The sequence below is a fragment of the Lygodium microphyllum genome, chromosome 28, assembly GCF_053477565.2.
Source record: "Lygodium microphyllum isolate KBCC chromosome 28, Lygodium_microphyllum_v1.1.10, whole genome shotgun sequence".
NCBI lineage: Eukaryota > Viridiplantae > Streptophyta > Polypodiopsida > Schizaeales > Lygodiaceae > Lygodium > Lygodium microphyllum.
This window is the reverse complement of record NC_141162.1, coordinates 83,935,256-83,943,038: the sequence shown is the minus strand read 5'-3', so window position 1 is coordinate 83,943,038 and position 7,783 is coordinate 83,935,256.

Sequence of the window (7,783 nt, the reverse complement as noted above, 5' to 3'; positions counted from 1 at the left end):
TTCATTGCATATTGAGTACGGGACAGGGCAGCAGCAGCAGGTGTATTGGGTAGATCACAGGCAGGCAGCAGGCAGCAGGGCAGGTTGGAGTCTGGACTGCCACGTGGCAGCCTGGTTGACCTGCTGATCTGCCCCACTTTGAGGCCCCACCCCTGCCTAATTATAGACGCCTTGCCTGTTGTCATCAGTCAGTCAATTGTGCAGTGTGTGTGAGGTTCCTGCTGTCCGCATATGGACACATCCTTTTGTACATATTCTGCCCTGATTTATTCACCTTCAGTGTTCAGCATTCTCAGCATTCTTCTCCCTCTTCTAGGTCTAGCAGCAATAGTACGGACAGGAGGAAGTCTTTTGCTGCTGCTGTCAGCAACTAGTCGCCCTCTAGCCCCCCTCCCTCTAACAATGGATGTATCCAATCAGTCCTGTAGGCCGAATTTGTCCTCCCAAAGACGTTAATAGGATCTTGATCTACCCTTGCAGTTATTAAGATCTTGGACTATGGTCCAATAGTTAGGGTTGCTTCCGCCTCCAGCAACAGATCAAGTAGGGTGGATCTATCAAGTTGACTTTGATGTTAAAAGATCCCAATAGGTCTGGATGTTGTGTATGAGTAATAATATGATACTGGGTAGTTATGTTATGTCAGGGAATTATGATATGTTATACTGGGTAGTTATGGCAAGGCTATTTTGGTACTAGGTAGTTATGTTATGTCAGGGAATTATGATATTTTAAAAGCTCCTTGCTATTACGCTTATTGTCTATTGGGCAAGTTGGCATCAAAGAATTACATGCATATGTAGTACCATTCTTACTGATATTCTTTGGTAGCTCATCTGTTTTCATATAATCTCTGCTAGACTAGCATGCAATTTTTTTCTTTTTGGAAACATTATGGAGCATTGTTAGATGAGCATTATTAGTGTGGAGATGAAATCAACCACTTGAGCTTATTGGGATGATGATGAATTGCTGAATTGGCTCTCCCCTAGGTGAATGATACAATTAGTTGGTTTGGATGTGCGACTCTGCAATTCTGTTTTGGATGAAGACTTCCTTCAAATGAAAAAGTAGCTAACAGATTATGCTTGTGATTATGTGAACATACTTTTGAAAAGTGACAGGTTGAGTGTATTAGGTGGTGTGGATGTGTAGTGTGCAGATCTGTTGGAGATGCATACATAGTTCTTGTTTTGGCATATAGGGTCTAAAAAGCAGCTAAGACATTATGTTGGCAATTATGGACATATTTGAAAAGTTACTAGGTAGAGCCAATGTAATATTTGTCTCATCATGCAAATGCATGTTTATGTGTTTGCTAAGGTTTGTGTAGTTTGGACTCCATTGAATCAATGGGAACCCAAGAAAATGGGACTTCATTTTGTGGGTGGTCTTAAGACCATAAATTTTCTCTATCAGTAGAACTTGCTAGTGCACTGGTGGGATAATAATCAGGCACTAAACATGTACAATGACGTGATCATCCAAGAGGCTAGAAAAAGTTACATGAGTGCGTTTTTGAATTAGGTCTATCTTGGATTGTGCCTGTAAGATGGATAAATGATGTAAATGGTTGTTTGATATGTTAACAGAAAAGATAATGAATAGTGGCTTGAAGTAGGTATTTTTGTGGATTGTGGCCCAAAGCTGGATGAATGATGCAAATGGCTGTTTGATATGTAAACCTTGGATAATTGAATGTGTGACTTAGAAAATGCAAAATGTCGTTTTTATCCAATTTCTCACTATAAGGATAGTTGTACAATTTTGGGCATGTAGCTAATGCAAGTGAACAAGTAAGTTGACCAAAGTATGTCACATGATTGGGAGTTTTGACACTTTTCACACCCTTTTATGGCATAGTTCTTACACAATTATTATAATTCAATGGGAGACACCTGACATGATTCAAAACCACTTGTGTTGTAGGCCTTTTAGTTTTAGGGATGTTCCCAAGCCTCTATTGTGTTAAAAGTATGGTGCTAGAGGAAGTGCTAAAGGCACAACACTGTAAAGTTCAAGTGACAAGTGCTATAGGTACAAAGTTTTGAACCAATAAATAAGCGAAGAGGGGGAAGAATGTCAACCCCCTCCCACCCCCGAAAACACACAATAATTTACTCTTCTTTTCTTACTCAAACCATGTTTTGTAACATGGTATGAAAGCCTCTTTTCTCAAGGTGTGAGATAGGGAGAGGTCCGTTGTTGCATACAAGTTTAAGAAGCTTAACTCAATACATGGAGGTGCTACTTAAGAAGTTCAAGGCTTAGGATTGTAGCTTACAAAGGGGTGGATTTAAGGAAGGTATTGAGATATATCTTCACTTATTCATTGTCGTTATGATGGGTTTGGAAGGTTTTTATTGTCAAGGAGAAGGTTGTAGTCATTTGGGGGTTGGTTTTGAGCCCAAATTAGTTGGCATTTCTTGCTATCTATTGTCAAGCGAGGGGGTTGCTTGAAGCTATTGCTTGAGGGCACTCGAGGGGTCTGCTTCAAGCAAGCTAAAGGCTTGCTTAACAAATAAGTTGGGGGGTAACTTGTCCCACAAGCTTAGGGTCTACTTCCTTTGTTGGAGACAAACACAAATAAGAGAGAGATTAGAAGTGTTTTGGCTAAGTCGAAGCTCACAAATCTACTTCATTGCTATTGAGGATGCACTTGGATTGGCTTGGCGTCGTGAATGATGTATCGAAGGCACAGTGAGATCCATGCCATTTCATGATGATGCCTTGTCCATGAATAGCCTACTTATTGATCTTTCGTTATCTTCTTTTATAAGGTTTTAAACCTTAATAATTTAAGGCAGTTTCACACTCCCCAAATTGGTTTGTATTCTCATTTTCATAAAATGTGAAACAAGTTTCAAAAGCACAAAAAAAAAAGCACTTATATGAAAACCTTGAGATGTTTTTATATGAGATTTGGTCTATTAAAATTTGGTGATACGATAAGTTTCTTATAATCAAGCCATTGAGCAGAAATACCAAGCGGTAAGGCCTCATCTCACAAAAACAATGTTCTATTTCCATCATATATAGGTGCCCAAATTTATTGTTCGAAGTTGAATGTAAAAAGCCATTGTAATGCTAAAAAAAAACCATGTATGCCATGAAGCTATCAAGCGAAAGCAATTTATCTTTGTGTATCCATATTATTGATAAAAAAGAGACTATCATTAAACTTGAAGACAAAGAGCAATTGATTTAAAAAATGTCCCAAACAAAGATGGTCATGAAGACAACGAAGCTCAAAACAATAAAAAATAACAAGGACACCATGAAGATTGTCAAAGAATGTCAAAGGCCAAGAAAGGAAGGTAGAATGTTAAAAGTGGAGCCAAAGCCATGAAGAAGAAGATAAGAGACAACCAAGACCAAGAAGTCAAAAACCACAAGAACAAAATATGAAAAACAAAATAATAATGTCTACCATTGGCATCAATGATGTAGGAGTGGTGTAGTTCAAGGGCTATAAAATAATGTACCATAAGTCAAAAGTGCTCCCTTTCAAAGAAGCAAATCTACATCATATTCTATGGTTGGTTGAACCATGCATTTACAAGATGGCTCATCTTTTGGAATACCCAAATATGTTAGAATGTATCGTCTTATCATGCACATAATACATGCTTTTGTAAGTTAGATGTATTTGTTCCTATTGTGCCAATATGTGTGTGAAGATGTAGTGTGCAATATATTGCTATAGCATTGATGTGGTTTGAGAAACTTCCAAACTTTAATCTTATCTTCCCTATGGAGTGTTTGTTTGGCCTTTAAATCGTAATAGGCATGTTCATCAAAAGAGGAAAGACGATTGGACACACTTGATATTCATTAGGACATTCTATCACAAAGAGCTACATTGCTCTTATCTTGATGGTTGTTGGGCAAAGAAAGCTACTACATGTAAAGTAAGATTCTTGAAGTTATTTGGTTAGTCACAAGGTGAAATCGGATCTTTGAAACATATTTTCAGTCATTGATTGGAAGGTTCTTTGAACATGTCCATTAGGTTAGAAAATCACCAAAGAGAAGATCACAAAGCATACATTAATGTCTTGGTTGCCCCTTGTGTGCCTTCCTTACTATTTAGCATCTAAATTTCCAATTTTCTCTTTGTTAGATGGAATGGGCGTGGGAAGCAATATAAACAGCTTTGATATCACAGATCCAGATGTAATAGTTTTAAATGTAACATCTAGATTTGCAAGATGATTGACTTCAAGTCGGAGGGAAAATTTAGTCTCATTTTGGAGAATTTTTGAAACATCCTAGTGTGTACATCCTATATAACCCATCTTTGAAATGTTTCAATTTGATTCATTTTAAGATATGCTAAATAAAATGGAATAGAGTTGATGCCAGGAGGCATATTCCACGATGGATTTCGTGAGGTTTTTTGGTGGATTTCGTAAAACTATTTATTGTTGGGGCTGGTACACAAGGTGGATTTCTTGTGCGAGAAGTTGACGGAGACGCCTGTTCTTTTTGGGCGTCAGATTAATTTAATGTGTACGTGGGTGATTCCATAGCGGGTGATTTCGTAAAATACATATTAAATTAATGGACGTTTACGAGTTTAGAGGGCGTCTTCGATAGCGTATCTAGTTATTTTGTAGTTGAAGATTGCTAGGTATTCATTTTTGTTGTGTTTTATTTAATTATTTTCTAACAATTGTGAATGCTTCAGTTGATGTGTAGAGCAGGCGACGGTGGTGTTAGGTAGCACCGGGCGATGGCGAGAATCCAAATGCCTAGAAGAGTTACTATTTTTGATGGGTGTGCATCTTATCACTAAAGGCGTGGTGCCAATATTTATTTAAGAGCTGCTTGCATGAAGGCGAAGCTCCTGGAACAAACGGGCTCTACAGGCTGTCTCGCGACAAACTGACAAGATAGGCGTGTTCTTGGAAGTGAAGAACCCCTTGTTGTACCCTCTGATCGTAAAAGACCTCTCACAACAGGCGGAGGACCACTCGAGAAGTCTCTTCTACAAGGCGTTTTTTTAAATAGAGAGCAATTTATGTTAATGCAATGCTAAGCTTATTGTGTGAGCTTAGAGAGAGCTTAAACTCTACTTTCTCAAATTAGTACTTTGGCATGTACTCACTGACGATGATTCCAACAAACGCGTAATGTCAACCTATGCTGATTTTGTCAAATTACTTAAGCTTTTAAAAAGCTTAAGCTATTAAGCTTAACTCAAGATTAAAGTTTAATCATCAACACTTTACATAGAAAGTGTTCATATTGCGGTACTCTTAAACTGGTTCTACAGTTTCAGTAAGCTTCTGTTCCCACCTGCAACTTGACTGAATGAATTTATAGCAAGTTGGTTGTCATGCAGTCTATGCGGAAGACTATTTTGCTTGGAAGAAGACTGTTTTCAATTGTCGTACCTATAATGCAACAATATTGTTCTCTATTTCATCATGTCTTTCTCTCCATAATGTGCTATAGCCATCTTATATACTTTCTTCGTAAAAAAAGGGATAACCACTACAACATCTTCCCCTACTCAACACTTGCAATGCAAGATAGATACCATAGTTATTACTAACAATCTACATGTTTGGTTTAAATGTACCAGACGGCCCACCTCTCTTCCAAGTATTTAATTAGCTTGCTTCGAAATTAATCTATGAATGACACACCTATTTGGTGTTAATGTTGTAACCCTTTCTTTTTAATGTATATCCAAGTATTATGTGTGTTTTGTGTGCATATACATACATATCCATAATATCCTCTCTCTCTCTCTCTCTCTATATATATATATATATATATATATATATATATATATATATATATATATATCATTATTGAATTTTTTTAGTAACTAATTTATCTAAATTGTTCAAGATGTGCCATGTTAGGATTTGCACGATTTTGGTGCTTTGGGCATTACCTTATTTCTTTCTCTTGTAAAAAAGGATGCTCCCAATGTTTCTAAAAGATCAAGTAACTTACATTTAATCTTGTAGTGCTTTGTTGTAAATCTCACACACACACACACACACACACACACACACACACACACACACACACACACACACACACACACACAATTCTTGGATAGTACTAAAACTAGTTGCATATAAACACACACATCTATGTGTGCATAGACACACATAAATGGATATTAGTAACTTATTAACGCGTGCATGTGCGCGTACACTCCTTCCACAATAATTGGTGTGTGCAAACACCTTCCATAACAACTGGTGCGCCCACATCTATGTGTGCATAGACACACATAAATAGATATTAGTAACATATAGATGCATGCATGTGCGTGCACACTCCTTCCACAAGGTCATTGAGTTGTTATGATCGCTTAATTTTATGTGAAGTCATACTCCTTTTCTTCCTAATTTCTATGCAAGTTTTGCTTTTAGTCAAATTATCATGGTGAGACACCATACCATCGGCAGTTATGGTTACCGCTTGCAACCTATTTGGTATTATGGTAGTTGCAACATGTAATCCACAATTCCCCATTGACTCAAAGGGCACTTGGCCACTTAGTAGGAATCGGCTTTCCTCATTTGTCCTTGACCGGGTGTCCTCTGCTGTGCTGAAAATGAAAGAGACACTTTGGCATGATTCCAAAATACTAATTGGCGCCTCATTAATTGCAGGTTGTTATGTGCTTGGCCCATGAACTCCATGCAGGCCTGCACATAAATTAACTTTGAACTTCCCTCCATTTTCCTTCTTTCTTCATTTACTACCTCGCCAAAATCTGATGGAGCTAACATGACAACTATTGTTGGATTCGGCCTAATATATAGGTATCCTCTTCTTACTGAAATGTGTAGCTGGTAGCCTGGTTATTGCTACTTACTGGCGGCTCAACAAGCTTGTGATAGTCATAAAAACGACGTCCTTCACACCCTGCTACTTTGATACTTGAAGCATTACATTCTAATTGCCACCCCAGGATGGGCTATTGAAAATGTGGCCCTTCTAGAGGCTTTGTGGTAGTTATTTGGGTATAGCAGACAACCATGATCTACTATATGCCCTATCTTCATTCATATATATGAAGCTCCCTTTGCACATGAATCTAAGCATGCATGATACTACACTAGTGCTATAGCTACTACAGTTCATGGTGGAGTTCCATATCACACATCCTTTGATATAGCAACCTATCCTAATGTACCATGTAATCTGTTGCAGATGCTTTAAGGGTACAGTCCTAATATGGATTTTCTTAGGATACTAATGTACTCTTCCTTAAGATTGGCATTGGAAACCATGGATATTGAAGGTGTTGGCTTCTCCTATCTTCAATGTTGGAACGATTCTATACTATGATGACTCACTACCTAGGGTATACCTTGTATTATAGTCCTTAAACTAGAAACCCCACTTGCTGAATGCTCCATGCCCTCTACAACTACTTTGTTGGTTGATAATATTTAAACCTTGGTGGGATTGCATCTCGTAATTCTTATTGTATGACATTCAAGTCATAATGAACCCAAAAGTCCAATTGTTATATGAATTTGATGGCAACACTCTCTATGCCTCTCGAGGTTTGTAGATAAGAGTCTATTACTTTAAAAAAAAGATCAATTGATGGTATAATTAGGTGCAAGGTACTTAGGTTGGTACCGTGAAGGGGTTAACAACTAGGTTGTGGTGCCAACACCTACAATACATATCAAGACGAATGTTCTAACCTTCCTCTTTCGTGTGGATGCAAATAATATGCACAACCTCTTCGCCTCACTTTTTGTACCATTTTCCTTAAGAACCAAGGCTTGCAGTTGGG